We start from the raw sequence: 22,887 nt of genomic DNA on the forward strand, positions 1-22,887 counted from the left end.
GAATCGAACCTCGGATTTGCATAGATGATTAGGGTTAAAAGTCTAAATTTAAATAACAAGTGCTTAATCCAAATGTTTGAGAGTAGCATACCAATATTAAACCAGTTATTGCTAGGCATGAGTACTGTATGATCGAGCAATTAATTTTACCTACACAAGAAGAGAAGCATAAATTATTTTAATAATTGTTTATGATCGAGCAATTATTTAATTACACAATAAGAAGTGGATTGCTAAACATCGCCCGCAAATCTCCACATAAAGCCCGCAAACTTATATTGAAGTTACAATATTGCCCTTGACCTTAAAAAAAAACACAACCTCAATAAAAATCAAAGTACGGGGATGTCGAGGCTCGTGGCGGCAAGGTGGTTGGCTCGTGGCAGCAAGGTGGTGGTGGCTCGTGGCGGCAAGGTGGTGGTGGCGCCAGGTCCGGCAGCCACGTCCACCGGCCTGGCGTCTGGGCAGGACGCCCAGCCACGGTGAGTGGCGTTTGGGACAGGCGCCAGTCACTGTGGCTGGGCGTCCTGCCCAGACGCCAAGCCGGTGGACGTGGCTGCCGGACCTGGCGCCACCACCAGCCGTCGGCCGTCCTGGCCAGGCGCCCCACCACCTTGTTGTGGTTGTTTTGTTATTTTTTTTTAATTTTTTTTTGTTTTTTTGTATAATATTTTTTTTTTTTTGGAAATTGAGATTTTTTTTTCTATTTTTGTGTAATATCATGTTTTTTTTGTTGGAAATTGATAATTTTTTGTTTTCTTTTTTTGGTGTAATATTGTGTTTTTTTTTTGTTGGAAATTGAGAAATTTTTTTTTTTTTTTTTAATATTTTGTTTTTTTTTTGTTGGTAACTGAGAAAATTTTTTATTTTGAATTTTAAGCAAGTTAAATGTAAAAAAAAAAAAAAAAAAAAAAAAAAAAAATATTGCCGGACCACCACCCTGGAACCGGCGCCTGACCGGGACGCCGCCACCATGGTAATTGAATAAATTACGCAAGAGTAGGAACCATTTTAATAATGAGTATTAAAAAACTTGTACTTTGTTCCTCAAAAAAAAAACTTGTACTTTGTTGTATGTACTCTTTTGCTAACTATGTACAAGTACATGGATACCTTTGACATTATACCTTTGCGAGAACTGAAAAGTTTTTGATTCCATCGAAATTTTGACAAGACAATGATGCACGAAGGTGTAATCATAAATAATTATAAAACGAGGATGGATTCACTTATAAAGTTGTACGAGATAACAAATTGATAATGTATTGAATTGTTATATCTATGTCTTTAGATTATGAGGCTTTTAGCCTTTTCTGATTAATTCTTGTTTTTTTTTTGAATAAATTCTTGTTTTATTTTGTTAAATATGTTTTCTATATCATTAATTGTCAATTGTTGATGTCGAGTGGCTTTAATTAATGAAACTCAGTGTCTTTTGGGACATTTTCATAAACAAATACAATAAGGCCCAGTTAACTTCACCTTTTTTTGCTGAACTGAAATTATTTTTACTGAACTGAAATTATTTTTGCTGAACTTAAATTATTTTTACTGAACTGAAATTAATTTTACTACACTGAAATTACTTTTGCTGAACTGAACTTATTTTTACTGATTTTCTATTATATTTCTTCTTAAAGTTTACTGATTTTTACTAAACTGAAATTATTTTTACTAAATTGAACTTATTTTTACTGAATTGAAATTAATTTTATTGAATTGAAATTATTTTTAATGAATATTATTTTTTTATGATGAAGTGAACAGGGCCTAATATTGCAATTTGTGTTCATCTTGTTGACTACAACTAACAATAAACCCTCAATTTTTGCAACAATTGGATCTATCCAGCTGTTTTTGTATTTTATCTACTTAAATTAGACTCTAATCATGTACGGGCTCAATTGCAATTTGGTTCTTTGTTCTAATTTACACTTGTATCTCACTGATTTTTACAATTAAAAAGTGCAAAAAATATTTTGAAATGCAAAAATTAGTCCATTTTGTTTTCTTTGTAAGAGATTATGCTGCTAATTTAGCTTTCGTTATGCGATTTCTGTTACAAACTCTTTTTTTAGGGAAAAGAAAACTCTTATTTCAATTTTATGTAATTGTTAATTTAGATTGTATTTGTAGGTGTCGTATAGGTTTCAATTAATGAATTAATATTATCAAAAAAATTTAGGATTATTTCAAATTTCAAAGTTTATGCAAAACAATTGAAAGGTAGGCAATTCATAGATTAGTGTAAAACAAATCTTCGTAAATATTGGAGAATGGTGAAAAAAAATTTAGAGCGAAAACAAAGGGAAATTCTACATGCTACTACAATATTTTTGACTTTTCTCTATGGTACACAATTTTTATTTGTTTATTCCACATAATACTACTGTAGTTTACCCTTAAATACTACAATAATACAAACGTTAATCAAATGTTAAATAGGCTTTACAATCAATTAAACGGTTGATTAACGTTTGTATCACTAATTTACTATGGGGTAAACTATAGTGGTATTATGTGGAATAAATAAAAAATTGTGTACCACAAAGAAAAATCAAAAGTACAATAGTACCGTGTAGAATTTCCCAAACATAAAATGTTGTGTCAAACATAATTTATCTCACTCCCTTGTTGACTAAATTAATGTGGGTAGTGTGTCATAGTCTTTTCTACTAAATAAGTAGGCATTAATTATAAAATTTCTCAATAAATGTGATAGAATAAGGTTTCTTTAATTTTCTTAACAAATTATACATATCAATAATTTCGTCAATTTTTTATAGAAAAAAAAAAACCTTTAAAATCAAAACATAACATAAAGCGCCATTTTTTTTTTAGGTTTTACTTTTCTTTTTCTTATTGAAAGCCATGAGACGAAGTCTTATATGAAGACGATATTTGAATTCATGTGTTCCTCCCAATTCCAACTATTTTCCAATTAAGATATTTGACATTCATCCACAAAGTATGGATTGCACGTAAAAGTCAAGAAGACATAAAAAGAAAATGTAGTCGAAAACATATATAAAGAATTAATTAAAAAATAAATCAATAAAGAGAAAATAAGAGTATTATAAAATTTCTCATCAAAATTCAATTTTTTCCTTTTAATTCCAAAGTATCACGTTTATTAACTTATTTCAATAATTAAAACCCATGGCTAATACAATAATTATGGTGATGGTATTTCATAAATTATATAATATGGAAGCTGTGCTAAAAAGTAGTATAAAAAAAACAAAAATAATGGAGAAATAAGAAATGTCTTACTTTTGATTTAGAGAGATTTGTCAGCCTAATAAGATGATCTTCTTTAACTTTGAGAGAAATTTGAGAGGATTGAGCATAAGAAGAAGAACCAAAAACAAAATTATAGAGCAGTTTTATTTTTATATACAAAAATTATTATAATTTAATGCCTTCAGTTTTCCAATTTGTGTATTTACTGATTCTTATAAATTTGTTAATTTCTAAGAGTAACGTTAGATTGATTCATTACCAAAAGTGTGATGATATTTTTCCCACAATTATTATTTTCTTAGTTGTTTATATTAAATAATGTATAACGGTATCTTCAAGCACTTATTTGCGTTTGTAATTGATTGTCGTTGCTATTTGCAACTTAGGTCTTATTCATTTCACCTTAAAAAAATAATATTAAGTAAAATAATTTCAAATCAGCAAAAATAATTTCAGTTCAGTGAAAATAATTTAAGTTCAACAAAAATAATTTCAATTCAGTAAAAATAATTTCTATTCAGCAAAAATAATAAGGTGAAGTGAACGGGGCCTTAGTAGAATTAGTGAAGTTTTGTATATTTAATTAATTATTAAAATTTAATATGCATTGGAATTATTTAAAAGGTATAAAGTACTTTGTTTGTTGAATGTGGAGAAAATATAGCTAATAATTTAGAGATTTTGAAAGAAGAAAATGTACAATAAGAAAAAGAAAGAAGTTAAAAAGGATTTACGCTATGGGAATAATGATACATCAACAATGATATGCTTCTATAAGTGTCATATTGTGATAGATTTTTCAAAGGAGTAAAAAATTTAGAGATCAAACATAATTGGGTGAATCATAATACATATGGTGAATCATCTATGATATGTTCGTATGTATTGACATGAATCCTAGAGATTTGAAAACAATCAAGGAAGATGTTTAAGAAATGAAAATATATTCACATAGTTGTTTTGCAAGTCATAGAAAGTGACGCATCTCATTCGTATTCCTTTATTTTTATCATTATTTTTTTTTATTCTTTTTATGCCTTTAAAAATGTTCAAATTGTCTTTTAGCATCTTAAAAAATAAACTTTTTATATTACCACAAAAGAGACTTAGAAGTTGGATGTTGCCACCACTTTGTTCGTTCATTAATCCATTAATGGGGTCCATTCCTTTCCATTTATCCTTTTTATGATTATTTACCCTTTTACTTCTCTCAACGAACCTCTGACTTCATCACCTTCATATATGTATGCAATTCCTTTTAGCTTTAAGCCCCTTCCCCTCTTTAACATTTTTCTTCCTTCAACCAACAAATTCAAGCAATCTCATTTTGTCTTTCCTCCTCCTCGTCTTGTTCTTCAACTTATTCTTCAACTATTGTACTTCTACTCCTTTAACAACGTATGTACTACCTATATATTTTGAGGTTTTATAGAATATAAAAATTAGATTTCTCGTACATTTAAATTTTATCCTTTATTTGATAAATTAAAAAAATTTATTTTAGTAAGACTCTCACTATGAGGAGATAAGTACCTTTCACCCCTTAATATTGTAATGGGTGCAGCCTTGAATTTGTTTTTACAACTTAGCTAATGTTTATTATGATCTATGCAAATTCAACTCTAAAGGAATTGAATGCACAACACCATTGACAATCGTTTGGTATTTACATACTTTCTCCGTTTTTTAATATTTGTAACACGTACTTTTTCACAGTATTTAAGAAAAGTGGATCTCGTATAATTTAATATAATTAATTAAAATGAGGGTGAGAGATTGTTAGAAGTATTATTAAATGGGCCATGAGTTTTAAATGAGGGTAAACATCTTTCACCCAAAAACCTTTCCAATTATAGTGTGCTGCAAGCATAGCGACGTTTTCATTCCGAGAAAGTATTGCAACTATGGAAAAACATAGGAGGTATTAATCAGCGTCTTTGATTAATCTTTCTTAAAACCTTTATTTTATGTCCAAGAGCACCAATGAATTGAAGGAGTAGAAACCAACAAATTTATGAGATAGACACTTATGCGTGGCCTTTAATTTTTTATTTTTTTTTTAAAAGAAAAGGTTCACAAAAGTTAGGAAAGTATTCTCTCAAGACTAAACCTAACTTATCAGAATTAATAACAAAATAAATTACTATCTATAAAGGGATCTAAATCCTGATAACTTTGTATAAAATGACCCAAAGAAGTAACATAATCTGCTGCTCGCGTCGATTGCCCTTTATACATGTGCTTGGAGTCACGCAAAGGAAATGATGAATAAGCTTGTTGATGTCTTCCATCAACAGTTGAATCTTCGGGGCACTGAGCTTTACCCTAAAAAATATGAATAATAAGCAAGTTATCACCTTCAATTAAAATATTAGAAAAATTATGGGCACGCGGCTAGAAGTGTAGACACCTAAAAATGTCTCCCCAAGACCAAACCCGATGATAAACAACCTTTCACCGTCATTATTGATCGGGTTGATTATTTAATCTTTGGAGTGCTTAAATCCATATTCAATCCAATACATTTCATAAACCGACCCAATTCTTAGCCCATTTCCCCAAACCATAACTTATTTTCCTCTTTTTGTGTCCACATCACAAAACCGAGCTTAAATGATTTTGTGGCCCTATAATTTTGATCCAAATATTATTTTATTGGATAGAACTTGAAATAAGCTTTTCAACGGTATATCATAAGCCCAATTCCGATTTAAAATGAAGAAGATATGAGCAAAACACTAAAACTCGGCCCCAAGCCGACACCCTTGAATTAAAACGGTTATATCTTAAAATATACAAAATATTTTGACTTGATTAAAAATAGGTTGGAAAGTAGAATTGAAGATATTTCCAACGATATATTATATGCCTTATTCTGATTTACGGATCAAAAGTTATCAAAGTTTTAAAAACGCGTAAACCGGACATTACAGCGTCACTGTAAAAATACCGTGACACGATTGTGATTGTCGTGCCACGACAATTTCTTTGACCCGTTATTCCTTTGCGGCGCTTCATTTATAGGGTTTCGCACCTCACCCCTCACATTTTCTCTATAAATACGAGGCTGATTTCCCAGTTTCGGGGCACCAACGAACACACATTCTAATTCCTCTCTCTCTCATTCTAAGCCTTAAACCTATTCTCCTAATTTCATTATACATCCCCTAAGCACTCCCCGGAGTCCATACTTTACCCGAATTTCTACACTTAAACCAAGGCGTGAAAGGTAGAACTGTTTTAGGGTTTGACCCCAAATCAACTCTACTTTAATTTAATTTAATTTCCATTACTGTTTATTATTTTCTTTGAAATTACTAACGCGTTTATTGTTTTATACTTGCAAGCAAAAGCAGTCAAAGTAAGGAATCATGTTCTTTTTGTTCCTGTTATATTTCTAACGATTTTTATTATGTTTTTCATATACTAATCGTTATTTTAATAGTTAAATTGCTTCCAATGTTGATGTTGATTTTATTATATTTGTTGATCAGATCACCATATTGCATGGTTAAAGGGAATATGTAATTGAATATAACGCTTAATAAGATAATTTGGATGATCGGTTTAGGATCCTTTTTAATCTTGTTGTTTAATTGAAGTGATCACAATATTTTAGAATTATATATTGCATTAACATTCAACCAATTTAGCTTAATAATAGTTTGGAGCAAGTTGAATCTTTGTTTGTATGCCTCTGAGATCGAAGGAATTACTTTTCACAAAAAGAATCGAGTAGAGGCCAATACGGGTGAATGTGACTCCACGACTCACTTCATACCATCATCCCCGATCCTCCTTTCAATGTTCCGAATCATATGGAGTTAGTAATCTCATGGATTATGAATGGGGTGTAATCTTCACGGGTCAATCGTTGTTGCTTTTCGTTGTCTCTTATCGTGGTTGCCTTATAATGATCCGTTAACGGTTTACAAGTTCCTTAAAAACTTGTTGGCGGCTCCCTACTTTGCTTTGTCCCTAATCGTGTCCCTAATCGTATGTCAATTCCCACTTCCTATGAGTGCCAAGCATATTTACAACATGCTTAGGTAGGCGTGCTTCAAATGACGCCTACAAGAAGGAGCCCATTTTGGAGAGCCATACCTTCAGAAATTAGGGGAGTAGCCGTTCTTAAATTACACGTGCGGCTACAGATATTGTTGCTAAAATGATCTCTAATAACGATACCAGCAACACTTGACCCATCTCGAACTGAACTATCAAAATTAATTTTAACAACACCAATGGGCCGGGGGGAGGGTACTAAAATACATGAATGGCATTAATACCACAAAGTGTCTTCCCATAAGATAGTGTTTCCACCTCAATATAGCCAAGAAAAAAGCCATTAATTCCTTCTCGTAAATCGACTTGGCTTGGGCCCTCATACCCAAAAGTTCGTTAAAATAAGCAATGGGTCTTCCTTCTTGCATAAGGACAACATCGAGCAAGTAGCACCACCACGAATTCATTCTTGAAAGTATGGCATGGCGAGTACCGGAGCAGTCACCATGGCAGTTTTGAGCTTCCCAAAAGCTCTTGTAGACTCTTCATTCCAACTGTAGCAATCTTTTTTTCGTCGTGAATTAAGTGGGTCGGCAATATGGGCATATTAGGCTACTGTAGGCGTCGATTGAAGCACGCCTATTTAAGCATATGTTGAATATGCTTGACAATCATATAAAGTGGGATTTGACATTATACGATAAGAGACAATAAAGTAGGGAGCCGCCAACAAATTTATAAAGAAACTTTTAAACCGTTTACGGATCATTGAAGGCAACTACGAAAATCGACCAAACGAAAGGCAACAACGATTTGATCCGTGAAGGTTACACCCCATTATATTCATAATCCATGAGATTACTAACTGCATATGGTTATGAACCACAAATGAAGGATCGAGGATGATAGTACGAAGTGAGTCATGGAAGTCAACTTCGCCCGTATTGGCCTCTACTCGATTCTTATAGTGAAAAGTTGCGATCTCAAAGGAATACAAACAAAGATTCAATTTACTTAAAACTAGATTAGGCTAAATTGGTTGAATAATAATGCACACATAATTCTAAATATTAGTGATCACTTGTTACACCCAAAAATTGGATTTTTGACTTTTTATTGATCTTTCTTGACTTTGACCAAGCGAATTGGGTCTTAGAGTCAGTAGAAGGCTTTCGGGCTGAACTGGTAGAGATATAATGAGAATTGGGCTAATATCATCCAAAAACTCAATATTAGAAAGTGGTTTGGAGGCAAAGTGGGTAATTTAATTTTTGAAGAGAGTTGGTGCTAAGAAACATAACCGCACAACAATTGTGGGAGTCATCCATAACCGCTCCTGTTTGCCTATAAATAGAAGCATGAAGATCAAAGGAAGGACATCAACAACAATGAACAACAAGCATTTCATTTCTTTTAAGCTTTCTTCTTAGCTTTTGTAATTTCCCTTGGCTTAGTAGCCAAGCGATAGTTTAGTTTTCTCTTAGCATGTATTGAAGATCGTTCGTCTTTTCCAGTTGTATGATCATGGAGGTAACCTCTCCTTCAACTTATACAATTGTAGACCTGACTTTATCCTTTGATTAATGGAATGCATTTGTATCTTTTGTCATATGTTTATCTACTCGTTTCTTTAAGCAATTCTAACTTGTTTTACTTTCTTTGGGAAAGATTCCTTATTGTTTGGGTTGTTACGTTAGCTAGGTTATCAATCTTAGAAACCGGTAACTCGAGGGGCAGCCCCCTAATACTCTAGAACAAGATAGAGTATTTAACTTGTTGGCAAAGAACAATATCTGCCTCAACAAGTTTTTTGGCAACCACAATGGGAGAAATCTAAACTAAATCTATTTAACTCTGTTAATTTAGAAGTTTTTCCCATGGCTCCTAAGCGTTCAACACGTAAAGGAAACACTGAGGAAGATGTTAATTCATCTGAACTCAATCCTGAGACTATTATATTTTAGAGGATCAACAAGATCTAGAAAATCAACTGCCAACTGAACACGTGGCACACTCTTCTAAACAATTCGAGCCTCATACCACTAGTAGAAAACATAAATGCGCATTGAATGATGAGCACCGATTATTAAAAACCGGTGCCCCAAAATACAATTGGCACCGGTTAACTAGTGCCCTTGATTTTTTTTATTTTTTATTTTCCAACATTTTCTAATACAAAGAGCACCGTTTAACCGGTGCCTTTTTTTTTCTTATTTTTTTATAGCACTCTTGCGTCCCCCTCTCTCTCCTCAAACCCTCCTTTCTCTCTCTTCAGTCTCTTGCCTCCTCTTTCTCTTTCTTTCTCACAAATCACTCTCTCTCATTCTCTACTCCACCGACGCCCCAGGCCACTCTCTCTTTCATTCTTCTCTCTCCTTATTCCCAGATCTTTATTTCTTTCTCTTTCTCTTTCTTCGCACTAGTGGGGAATTGAGGGTGACGGAGGTGGTGAATGTTGTCGTGACCATCGTAGGTGGCGGCGGCGGTGCCTTCCCTTTGCAGATATGGTGGATTTCTTTATGAAGGTGTATTGTTCTTCGATTTGAAATCTAGGGTTTTTAATTTTTATCAATTTAAAGGTCTATTTTTGCCTTTAAATAAAAAATTGAATCCTATTAATTGAGCGAAATATTCGACAATTATTACATGCACGTGTTGGTGAGTTTGCTTTTCCCTTCTATTTTAGTGTTTTATCACTAAATTAGGATTGGGACATCAATTTTCTTTTTGTGACGCTTAATGTCTTAGAATTCTCTACTAAGCAATTCAAAATTATATAGAGCATATAATTTGACCTATAAAACAATTTTTTTATTCAAATTTTTATTTAATTTTGGCAAAATTGACCTCAACACTCTGAACTATGACTTGGGTGCGTCCAACCCCCTATACTTTGCGTAGTAGCCTAAACACCAAAAACTAATGACTTGGGTGCAAAGCGTACTTTTAGTGAATTTTTCGGCCACCATACTCACCGGAGCCAGTAAATTAAATTTTTATTTTTCGATTTGCATGCCGAAAAATGTCCCGTTAAGGTTTTGGGGATAATTTTGGTCCTTGAGGGTCCAAATTGAGCTCGTAATAAGCAAAAATTAGCGTTAATAACTCAATTTGGCTTAAAAAAAATGACAAATCAAGATATTTTATAACACGTAAAACGAGTCATTTACGCTATTTTTTTTTGTTTATTTCGAGCTCAATTTGGATTCTTAAGGATCAAAATAACCCCAAAACCTTAACGGGACAAATTTAGGCACGCAAATCAAAAAATAAAAAATTTAATTTACCGGCTCCAGCGACAATGGTGGTTGGAAAACTCACTAAAGGTACGCTTTGCACTCAAGTCATTAGTTTGTGGTGTTTTGGCTACTACGCAAAGTACAGGGTGCTGGGTGCACTTAAGCAATAGTTAAGAGTGTCGAGGCCAATTTTGCCTTTAATTTTTTGTGATTAATGCTGAATAATTGAAATTTTGATTGAATTTAACAGTGGGATGATAAGATTATGGGTCTTGTGGAGAAGGAGGTTCAAAATGGAATATGAATTTGCAGAGGGGTAATCTGGGCTTGAGGGGTAATCTGGACCCACCTTCACCATTAAGTTCCTCTCGATCTCGGGTTTAAGGAAAACCAGCAATGACGACGGTTGACACTAAGCTCATTCCCGAGGTATAAATTCTCTGTCTTCCTATTAATTTGGTGACTTTTGTGGTTTTGTTTATCTTACAGTAATAGTATAGTTTGTATTATGAAATTTCCTTTTTTATATTTAAATGATTATTTTGTCAATTGCTAATGATTAACCGAATAGTTTCAGTTCCTGTTATATTATTAATACCATCTGAAAAATTGAAAGTGTTGAATTTCATGGTATTATGAACTTTATTATCGCAGAGAAAAAATAGAGAGGAATTTAGAGAGAAAAGAGGGAAATAATTTTTGTTATTAATTGAATAAATGACTAATACAAGTTCAATAGCATCTCATATTTATAGAGATTATTACATGCTATTTACATATGTAACTAGAATCTTATTACTACAATTTTGTTATAACAAAATTATACTAAAGCTTCTAGAAATAAGAATTATTATTCTTGGGTTGGCCTTGTAAACTTGGATTGCTTGCATGAGCTTGTGTATAAAAGTTGCTGGTTATTTTTGATGCTATGTGCATGCTAAGCATAATTTCCCTTTGTCTTCCTTTTTTTTTTTTCTACATTTTTTTAAAGGTCAGTCAGTCATTACTTGCAATTTATATCATTAACTATGTCTTCTGTTTTGTGCTAAATATTAGCAACTTGTATAATATTCCCTTCGTGATAAAACTTGTATATTTATCAGCTTGTATACTTGCACTGAATTTAATTTTGTTGGTTGTGCTACTCTTGTGTTCTCGTGATTTAAGTTCAAGTTCAGTGATGATATTTTTGTTTACTTGGAACATTAATAAAAAAACATTGTGATGCATCGTATCCTTCAATAATGTCAACCTTCAGAGTTTCTGTTTAGGGATAAGTACAAGCATCACAAATCTTTCCATCTTTGATTGGTTGCAGCTACTACTGTCCTGTCGAGGCTGCTGCTGCAGCTAGCCTGCAAAGGTTGCAGCTGCTACTACCCTGCCGAGGCTACTGCTTCAGCAAGCCTGGCAAGGTTGCAGCTGCTGCTGCCCTACTGAGGCTGCTGCTGCCCTACTGAGGCTGCTGTTGTAGCTAGCTTGGCAAGGCTGCTGCTGCTACTACTCTGCCGAGGCTGATGTTAAGTGTGATTTTTTTTGGATCCTGATTTTTGAACTCCTTAATTTAAAATTTCAAGGCTACATATTCGAGTAAAATTGCAAGAGATTGATTGAAGCTAGAATTTTGTTGCTTAGTCTTGCTGTGTAGATTATTTGAAGTTGGTATGTTGGTCAAATTGGGTACTATTGAGTAGTTGTATAGTTTATGCGATTTGAAAACAATTAAAATCTGGGTTTTGGTTTAGTTGCAAGAAGTTCATCATTTTGTTTGGCAATTTTGATTTGAGTCTTAATCTGGGGTTTTGATTTAATTGCAAGAAGTTCATCCGACAGTTATTTTGAGTTCCCAGGTCAATTGAACTCGGACCTCAGGAAACTTGCAGTCAATCTAATTCCATTCCCCAGGCTTTATCTCTTCATGGTTGGTTTTGCTCCCCTCACATCTCGTGGGTCCCAGCAGTACCGCTCCTTGACAGTCCCTGAGGTAACCCAGCAAATTTGGGATTCGAAGAACATGTGTGCAGAAGACCTACGTCACGGTCGTTACTTGACAGCCTCTGCAATGTTCAGAGGAAAGATGAGCACAAAGGAGATGTATGGATTTATAAAGCTACTCATGCCCTTCACATGAGAGTGGATCAGCTCTCCACTGTTCCCTGTACTGCTACTCCCTCTACTGCTGCTGCCTTATATTTGATGCTACTGCTGCTAGAAGAAAATATTGGTTCTGTAGTTTCTTTTTTTTCAGTTTTTTAAAGTGTAATATTACAAGTTATTGATGAATATATACGTGTTTTATGTAGATTATGATTATATACAAGTGTTTGCTAAAATTTAAGTGAAAATACAAAAAAAAAAAAACACAAAAAAAATATATTATTATTTGGGCCATTAAGGGCACCGGTTAACAAATGCTATTAATCTTGTATGTGCACTGGTTAACCGGTGCTCTTGTACATTATTCCCACCGGTTTTGAACCGGTGCGAATACTTTAAGTTTTTTGCACCCCTCAAATGAACACCGCTTCAAAACCGGTGCGCAAAGCCGGTTTTGAACCGGTGCTCATTTGCTTTTTCTACTAGTGTACCCAAAGGCAAGACGAATTGATTTTAGAAGGAGTAGAAGGCCGTTCTCCTACTAGAAACTTACTGAATACAATCTACACGAAATATGTAGACATTGTAAAGAGTCTGATGGAAGATCTATAAGAAAATAATAGAGAGCAGTTTGATAACTACTATCGTGTCGCGGTAAAAGAAGCCACCAAAGTGGTAACTATCGAGTTAAGGAATTTTGACTCTACTACCCAACAAGCGGCTACCAGACAAGTGGATAGGATTATTCTAGATACTAATGATACTCTAAACGCTACTAACGTGGCTTTATCAAAAAGTGTAGCAACTGAAGTAGGTACAAGGCTTGAACCTTTAGTGGAAAGACATCACCAACTCAATGAGAAGTTGTTGAATGTTCTAACCGTTTTAGTTAGTGGGATTACTGAAGTAAATCAAGGGAGAATATCCCCCTGGGATACCCTACAGTAGAAAATATGACTAAATCTCATGCAAATCCGCCCTCAGTGTCAGTTCCAAGAAGTATCCCTCCTATTGGTTCTGATGAGGGGTATCGGGGTCAAGGAAGAGCTAATGGTATAGGGCCGGTTTATGAGTTAGGCTATAACCATAATGGCCAGGGTCCATCTTCTTCGTCCTTGCTCCCACCTGTTACCACACACCCATTAATCTCTTCAATGGGTAACATGCCTCTTTTGGGAGCAGAGATTGGTATCAATTATGCCAACTATGGTATTGGAAACCTGCTAGATACAACATGCCATAAACAAGCTGCTGCGCCTGCACAGAGGGTTTCCTCTCGGCCCATCGGTATGAATGGTCACCAATCTCCCACACAACCTGGGAATTATAACCAACAACCATATGGATATCCAAACTCTGGTCACCCTACGCAAGGTTCCTCATGGAATCAGGGTCAAGCTAGTGGTCTATATGGTGAAAGATATCCAGCGATGCCCCAACCTAATCCTAATACCTTAGGAGGGACAGGCACTGGATATAGGGGTTTCCATATGTTAGGTTTTGCGGTGTCCGACATCGCGCGGAAACGAAACCTGAAAACCAGATCGCATGCATAATAATTACAACATAAACAAAAGCATGCAAATAAATAAAACACAAACACATAAAGAGAAGAGAGAGAAAGAAGCTAACCCTTGATGCATGCTTCGCTCACTAATCGAGCTCGGACTTGGAAAACTTTAAGCCCTGCAAATGCAAGACCTCCGACGTCTCACACCCTCGATTACCAAACGGCCCCTACCTTGTAGCTTAGACGGGGATATATTAAAATTACTTGGAGTTTACGAACTAAGGTTTTCTCACACTTTGGAAGATCCCTTAGAGTTTACCAACCCAAGTGAAATTCCCAATACCCGATGATTGGTATTTATAGGGAATTGTTCCCAAGATTTCCCATCATCTTTCCATGTGGGAGAATTGGTGAAATGCCAAAAAGAATGAATTAATTTAATTTTAAATTAAATTAAAATGGCAAAACAATTAGCAAATAACAAGTGTCACAAGGAGAGAAAGGGAGTAGGTGAGGACTATAAGGGAGGACTACATATCCCTTGCTCCCCAAGCAAACCGCCTCACTCAAAACGGGCCCAATAGTTACGCGCCGGATGGCGGGCTGCCTCGCTGGCGCCTGGTTCCTTGGTTGGGCCTGCTAGCCGGCCCACTCGGTAGCAGCCCCGCACCAGCAGGCCTTGCATAAACAAGGGTCGCTGTGCGCTGCTGGGCGCTATTATCGCTAGCTAGCCCGCCTCGCTGCTACTGCTGCTACCTTTCGCAAGGCCCAGCAAGCATCTCTTGCTGTTGGCTTTGCTTGCGAGGGTACCTGGCGCACGGGGCTGGTGCTGGCCTTGCTAGCATGCCAGCACGCATGCTTGCGGGGCTAGCGTTGCTAGCATGTGCGCTCGGCCAGCTCGCCCACGCAGCACACACATGTGGTTGCTAGGCTTGCGGCTAAGCCATGGGCATGGCTAGGAGCCTTGCTAGCCTAGCCTGGCATGACTAGGCCATTGCATGGATAGTACTTTTGCGTGCGTTGACTTGTTATTTGAATAGTTTTTCCGTCTCGTCGATTCCTAAATTCGACTCGACTTTCGACGCTCTAAGCTCGGAATCCGACGTCTTAGTTCGTAAAATCTCTATCGACTCGTTTAAGCCTTCAGATTAATTCGTCTCTTTGGTTTGGCTATAGGATTGGGTGTGACCCGAAGGGTTCAGTCAAGAGCAAGCTATGATATTAATTATACATCAATATTGCTGATCGGAAGCGGCCTCCAGCTAGGCATTCCGATCACTTGACCTCACCGAATAATTAGCTTTTCTAATTAATTCCAAACCCTCTATCGGAATAATACACTTGTTCAAAGGACACCATTCTTTTCAATCTCCCACTTGTCCTTCCGAAAAAGTGTGCTTTTTGTGTATAGCCTGTTTCCTTTGTCACTTAATGCCTCTTCATGAACTATAAGGTAATATTCTTCGTCATCCTTATTACGTCCAGAAGTGTTTCTCGATTTCCGAGTTCGACTATCAATAAGGAGATGATTTCTAAAATCCATCTGATCACGGCCATGCATTTTCACAGTCTCGCTCTTCGAGAGGCCTTGTAAACAACAACGACATATTCCCTACTGTTAATAGGGGGACATTCCTAGTCTTGCATTGTTAACTTCCCTTACTAAGAGGCCCTAGTCGCTCGAGTGTTGCCTTTATAATCCCCTTGTACGGCAGACGTTTGACAACATCAAAACGGACTAGTACTCAAACAAGAGAACTAACAATACTCATGGTCGAGGATAAAGGTTCTGACAGCCATAGTGAGTAATATACTTATGACGATTGTTAAATCTCTTAAAGTATTCTCATAGGTCGATCCGGTATAGTTCCAAACTTATACTTGTGCAAATGATTTTTGACAATCTTGTCCTTGTAGCACAAGAAACGGTGCTATAAATCATACTACACACTAATCTCACATGGTCGTTAGTCGTCCAACTTTCAAATGACCTCAATTAGGTATATTTTCGATATGATATTCAACATTCATTTAATAGGTGTTTCTTTACCCAAGACATTGTCTTGATACCCTAATTTGAATATTCTCAAATCGAATGGACTCATTATTTAATTCTAAACCACAATTAAATAGAAATGGAATAATAATTTGCGAAAAAATAAGATTAATCCATAAAGGAATGGTTTAACTTAGTGTTTTACATTAAGGTCTCCACAACTTAATTAAAACATACAAATAGGGAAATCAAAGCCAATCTCCAATATGCGTGATTCCCATTGCCTCAACTTGCTTGTTGTGTTTCACTTGAGGCAAAGGTTTAGTGAGTGGATCATTGTCGTCCGTTCCAATCTTGCAAATTCTGACTTCCATTTCCTTATCATGTGAAATCGCTTCATGACATGTTTGACTTTCTGATGCTCCTTTGGCTCCCTGGCCTGAGCAATAGCTCCATTGTTATCACAATAGAGGTCTACTAGACCCTTAATGGAGGGTACAACACCAAGTTCACCAACGAACTTACGAATCCAAAATGCCTCCTTAGCTACTTTAGAAGCTGCTAAGTGTTCGGCTTCAGTTGTAGAATCTGCAGTCGTGCTTTACTTAGCACTCTTCCAACTGAACACTACTCCATTTTGACAGAACACGTACCCTGATTATGACTTGAAGTCGTCTAGGTCAGTTTGGAAGCTTGCGTCGGTACAGACTTCAACAACCAAATCCTTACTCCCACCATAGACCATAAATTTATCCTTGTTCCTTTTCGAGTACTTTAGGATATTCAAGGCATACGATACATCCGGCCTTGTACCGATCATGGCGTACATGATCGATCCAATAAGCGAAGCATATGGAATCTGACTCATCCTCTCTCGCTCATCAGGTGTCTTTGGATACTGTTTCTTGCTGAGAGTTATGCCATGAGACATGGGTATGTGGCCTCTCTTGGCTTCCACCATATTAAATCGTGCCAGTACCTTATCAATATAAGTACTTTGGCTCAATCCAATTATCCTCTTAGATCTATCCCTGTAGATCTTGATGCTCAATATGTACTGTGCCTCTCCCAAGTCCTTCATTGAAAAACACTTTCCAAGCCAAGTCTTTACAGACTCCAGCATTGGAATGCTGTTTTCAATGTGTAATATGTCATCGACATATAAGACAAGGAATGCGATGCCACTCCCACTAACCTTCTTGTAAACACAAGACTCATCTGGATTCTTGATAAAACCAAACTTGCTAATGGCTTCATAGAATCGCAGATTCCAACTTCTACTTGCCTGCTTTAATCCATAAATGGACTTCTTAAGCTTGCATACCTTCTTAGCATTGTTTGGATCTACTAAACCTTCGCGCTGTGTCATGTACACTATTTCTTCCAAAATCCCATTAAGGAAGGTGGTTTGACGTCCATTTGACATATCTCTTAATCATAATATTCGACAATTGCTAGGATAATCCGGACGCATTTAAGCATGGCGACTGGCGAAAAGGTTTCATCATAATCAACCCCGTGAATTTTCCTGTAACGTTTTACCACCAGTCTAGCTTTGTATACATATACAACTCCATCTTTGTCGGTTTTCAATTTGAAAATCCATTTGCAACCGATAGGTGTATAACCTTCGGGAAAATTAACCAAGTCCCATACTTGATTTTCAAACATGGAGTCCATCTCGGATTTCATGGCTTCTTGCCATTTTACAGAGTCGGGATTCGTCATAGCTTGTTTGTATGTCACTGGCTCATCTTCATCCATAACTAGGATGTCTTGATTCTTGGTTAGGACGATACCGAGGTATCTATCCGGTTGAGACCTTGGCCTTTGTGACCTACGCAGGGTAGTAGATTGAGCATTTTCATTGTCAGTTTGACTCTGAATTTTATCAACAGCTGCTTCCGAAGCACTTTGATTGTCAGTTTTGTCAGTTTGAATTTGTTGCTCATCTTCTCGAACTTCATCAAGATCGATTTTCCTCCCACTTGTCATTTTGGAAAGATGCTCCTTTTCCAAAAAGACACCATCTCGAGCAACAAATACTTTGTCCTCAGATTGGTTGTAGAAGTAATACCCATTTGTTTCTTTTGGATACCCTACAATGAAACATTTGTCCGATTTTGGTGTAAGCTTGTTGGACATGAGTCTTTTGACATATGCTTCGCAACCCCAAATCTTAAGAAAAGACAACCGTGGAGGTTTCTTCGTCCATAATTCATATGGAGTCTTTTCGATGGCTTTTGACGGAGCGCGGTTCAGTGTTAGCGCCGCGGTTTGAAGTGCGTGTCCCTAAAAAGACATAAGAAGATCGGTAAGACCCATCATGGATCAAACCATGTCTAACAGAGTTCGATTCCTCCTCTCGGACACTCCATTCCATTGTGTGTAGGGTTTCGTACTAACCCGACACTACGCGGAAGGAAACCCCCCAAGACCCTCCCGTTAATTAAAGCAATTAACAAGCATAATAAACTTAATCAAACAAGATTAAGAACAAGAATTATACCTTTGTTGCGTGCTTCGCTCCCGAAGAGCTCTTACTTCAAAATCCCGAAACTACGAGATCTCCGACGGATCGTACCCTCGACCCGACCCGAGCGTCCCAAGTCTTGAAGGTTAGTCAAGACCCGGACAAAAGAAAACTATGAGTTTTACGAATCAAAGATTTACTCTAATTACAAGAGGTTGCCTTTTTAATTCCACTCAAGGTTGTGTGTTTCCCAATACCATGCCTTTGGTATTTATAGGGAAATGCACCCTTGAACTTCATTCCCCAACCAATGTGGGAGAATGAATAATTTGATAGTTAATTTATTTCTAAAATAAATTAATAATTAAATTCAATCACAACGCAACAAGTGTCAAGGGGAGAGAGAAGGTTAGGTGAGGACCATGAAGAGGTGGGGGGGGGACCATTGCCTTGCTCCCCAAGGCTTTTCCTAAGCCTTGGTCCCCACCCCGTCACAAAACCGCCTTAAGCATAGGCTGCTGGGCTGCTGCCAGCTAGCACGCCAGCTAGCAGTGCCAGCTAGCCCAGCCAGCTAGCACCAGCCCAGCAAGCAGCCTCGCATCCCAGCCAGGCAGTGCATGCTTGGTGCTGGTGTGTGCTGGCGCTGGTGCTGGCCCTCGCCTCTCTCGTACATGCTCGCATAGCCAGCATGCGTGCTGCTAGCGAGCCACGCATGCTGGCCCCTTGCCTCGCCAGTCGCACGCACCACCCTCGCATCCCTTGCTGCACCTCTCGCACACGCACCAGCCATGCACCCCCACGTACATGCGCCACACGCATTGCTAGCCCAGCCAGTGCGTGTACGCACGCAAGGGCCTAGCATGCGTGTTGGGCGATGCTGCCAGGCACCCTCGCGCTAGCACACATCAGCCAGTGCCTAGCACTGCTATGCTTGGTGCGAGGCACGCACACATGCACATGAGCCAGTGCCTAGCACTGCGATGGCTGTGCTTGGTGCGTGTGTGGCCCTGCCATGCGCACCTAGGCATCCAGCCAAGCACGTTGCTGTGTTGCGATGGTACGCCTAGGCTGCGATGGTCAGCAATGGTGTGCCTAGTCTGCGATGGTGCACGATGGTGTGCCTAGCCATGCTAGGTGCATGCTAGCTCGAACTAGCCTAGCATCCACATGGTTAGACCATTGTGGTGCTATGGCTACGTTCGTACTTGTCGCTTGTGATTTTGCGACGCTCGGCCTCGACGCCCTAGGCTCGATATCCGACGTCTGTATTCGTAAAACTCTGTCGACTCATTAAATCCTTTCGGATTAATTCGTCGTCTCGGATAGGTGATTCGATTGGGTTCGACCCGAAGGGTCCAGTTATGATTAAGCTGTAATATCAATTGTACCTCGATATTACTGATCGGAAGCGGCCTCCACCTAGGCATTCCGATCACTTGATCTTACTGAAGAATTAACTCTGTAATAATTCTGAACCCTCTATCAGAAGAATACACTTGTTGGAAGGACACCATTCCTTTCATTGTGGAGTTCCGGGAGGTGTCAATTCTGAGAGAATACCATGTTCTTCAGATGGTCGTTGAATTCGTAGCCCAAATACTCGCCACCTCGATCCAATCGTAGGGCTTTGATTTTCCTGCCAAGCTGATTTTCCACTTCACTATGAAATTCTTTGAATTTCTCAAAGGATTGAGATTTGTGCGACATTAGGTAGACATAGCCATATCTACTATAGTCGTCAGTGAATGTGATAAAATAGCGATAACCGTTTCTTGCGATTGTGCTCATTGGTTTGCATACATCCGTGTGTATGAGACCTAATAAGTCACTAGCCCTTTCTCCTAACTTGGAGAATGGCTGTTTTATCATCTTGCCAAATAGACATCCTTCGCAGTTTTCAAACAACTTCAAGTCGAATGAATCAAGAATTCCTTCTTGGAGGAGTTTCTTGATGCGTTTTATGTTTATATGGCCAAGACGACAATGCCACAAGTAGGTTTGATTCGACTCCCTGGTCTTAACCCTTTTGGTGGTATCATTAACATTATAAACCTGTTTGTATAGTTAAAGCACATAAAGGCCATTTTCTGAATGTGCCTTACCATATAAAACATTGTCAAGATAAAACGAACAACTATTATCCCTTATCCGAATTTCAAAACCTGTGGCGTCAAACGCCGAAATTTAAATAATGTTTTTAGTAATTTTTGGAACATGATAACAATATTCAAGTTCTAAAACAAGCCCGGAGGGCAAAGACAAACCCGAAAACTGGATCGCATGCATAATAATTACAACATAAACAAAAGCATCCGAATAAATAAAACACAAACACATAAAGAGAATAGAGAGAAAGAAGCTCACCCTTAACGCATGCTTTTCTCACTAATTGAGCTCGGACTTGGAAAACTTCTAGCCCTGTAAATGCAAGACATCCGACGTCTCACACCCTCGATTACCGAACCGGCCCCTACCCTGTAGCTTAGACGGGGCTATACCAAAATTACTTAGAGTTTACAAACTAAGGTTTTCTCACACTTTGGGAGATCCCTTAGAGTTTACCAACTCAAGTGAAATTCCTAATACCAAATGATTGGTATTTATAGGGAATTGTTCCTAAGATTTCCAATCATCTTTCCATGTGGGAGAATTGGTGAAATGCCAAAAAGAATGGATTAATTTAATTCTAAATTAAATTAAAATGGCAAATCAATTAGCAAATAACAAGTGTCACAAAAAGAGTAGGGGAGTAGGTGAGGACCACAAGGGTAGACCACACCTCCCTTACTCCCCAAGCAAACTGCCTCACTCAAAACGGGGCCAATAGGCGCGCGCCAGCTGGCGGGCTGCCTTGGCAACTAAGGCTGCCTAGTTGGTGCCTAGTTCCTTGGCTAGGCTTGCCAGCCGGCCCACGCGGTAGCAGCCCCGCACCAAAAGGCCTCGCATTAATGCGGGCCGCTGTGCGCTGCTATCGCTAGCCCAGCCCCAGCGAGCTGCTGCTGCTGCTACCTCGCATAAGGCCCAGCGAGCATCGCTTGCTACTAGCTTTGCTTGCGAGAGTGCCTGGTGCATGCGGGCTGGTACTAGCCTTGCTAGCATGCTAGCACGCATGCTTGCGGGGCTAGCGCTGCTAGCATGTGCGCTTGGCCATCTCGCCCAAGCAACACACACACGTGGCTGTAAGGCTTGCGACCTAACCCTTGCATGGCCAGGCCATTGCAAGGTCAGGACTTTTACGCGCGTTGACTTGTGATTTGATTAATTTTTTCGTCTCGTCGATTCCTAAATTTGACTCGACTTACGACGTTCGGCTTCGACGCTTAAAGCTCAAAATCCGACGTCTTAGTTCGTAAAATCTCTATCGACTCATTTAATCCTTCGGATTAGTTCGTCGCTTTAGTTCGGTTACACGATTGGGTGTGACTCGAAGGGTTCAGTAAAGAGCAAGCTGTGTTATTAATTATACATTAATATTACTCATTGGAAGCGGCCTCTAGCTAGGCATTCCAATTACTTGACCTCACTGAATAATTAACTTTCCTAATTAATTCTGAACCCTCTATCAAAATAATACACTTGTTCGAAGGACACCATTCCTTTCACCATAATCCTCAAGGGAATTAACATAATCCTTTTCATATGGAAGATAAACCTTTTCAGCCTAACGGACCAACGCAAGGTCAACCTTCACAAATGGGCCAGGGACCTCTGCTTAGGCAGGTAGAGGAGATAAGCCAAAGGGTCATGGGTTAGAATGGTGGATATGCTAGAAGAGGAACCTATAGTCCATACCCGGAAAGGATTGATAGAATGTATCCATTCCTAAGAGGATTCAAAGTTCTTGAATTCCTCTCTTCTCTGGCGATAGTACTATGTCTGCTAAGGAACACTTAGCTAGATTTAACAGTAAGTGCAGAGAGGTAGCGGATAATGAATTCCTTAAGCTTAGAATGTTTTCTAGTTCTCTTACTAGCAATTCTTTCTCTTAGTTTACTCACTTACCACCTAACTCAATTCAAAATTGGCAGGACATGCAAACACAATTCCTTCGCCATTTCACTAGAGTTGAGGTAGGGGTTACTATAGGTGATTTGACTAAGATAGTGCAGGAAAAGGGAGAACCAGTAGGAGACTACATTCATAGATTTAAGAAAGCTAAGATTAGATGTAACTTAAACATACCCGAATCAGAGTTTGTGTCTATTGTCCAAAAGGGTTTATCTTTCCCATTTAGGAAGAAGTTTAAAGGACAGTATTTTCCCTGATTTTGTTGCACTATCTAGCGCTGTGATGGCTTTTGAAAGGTGTCTAGGGGAAGATAGAG

The sequence above is a fragment of the Chenopodium quinoa genome, unplaced genomic scaffold, assembly GCF_001683475.1.
Source record: "Chenopodium quinoa cultivar QQ74 unplaced genomic scaffold, ASM168347v1, whole genome shotgun sequence".
In the NCBI taxonomy this organism is placed as follows: domain Eukaryota; kingdom Viridiplantae; phylum Streptophyta; class Magnoliopsida; order Caryophyllales; family Amaranthaceae; genus Chenopodium; species Chenopodium quinoa.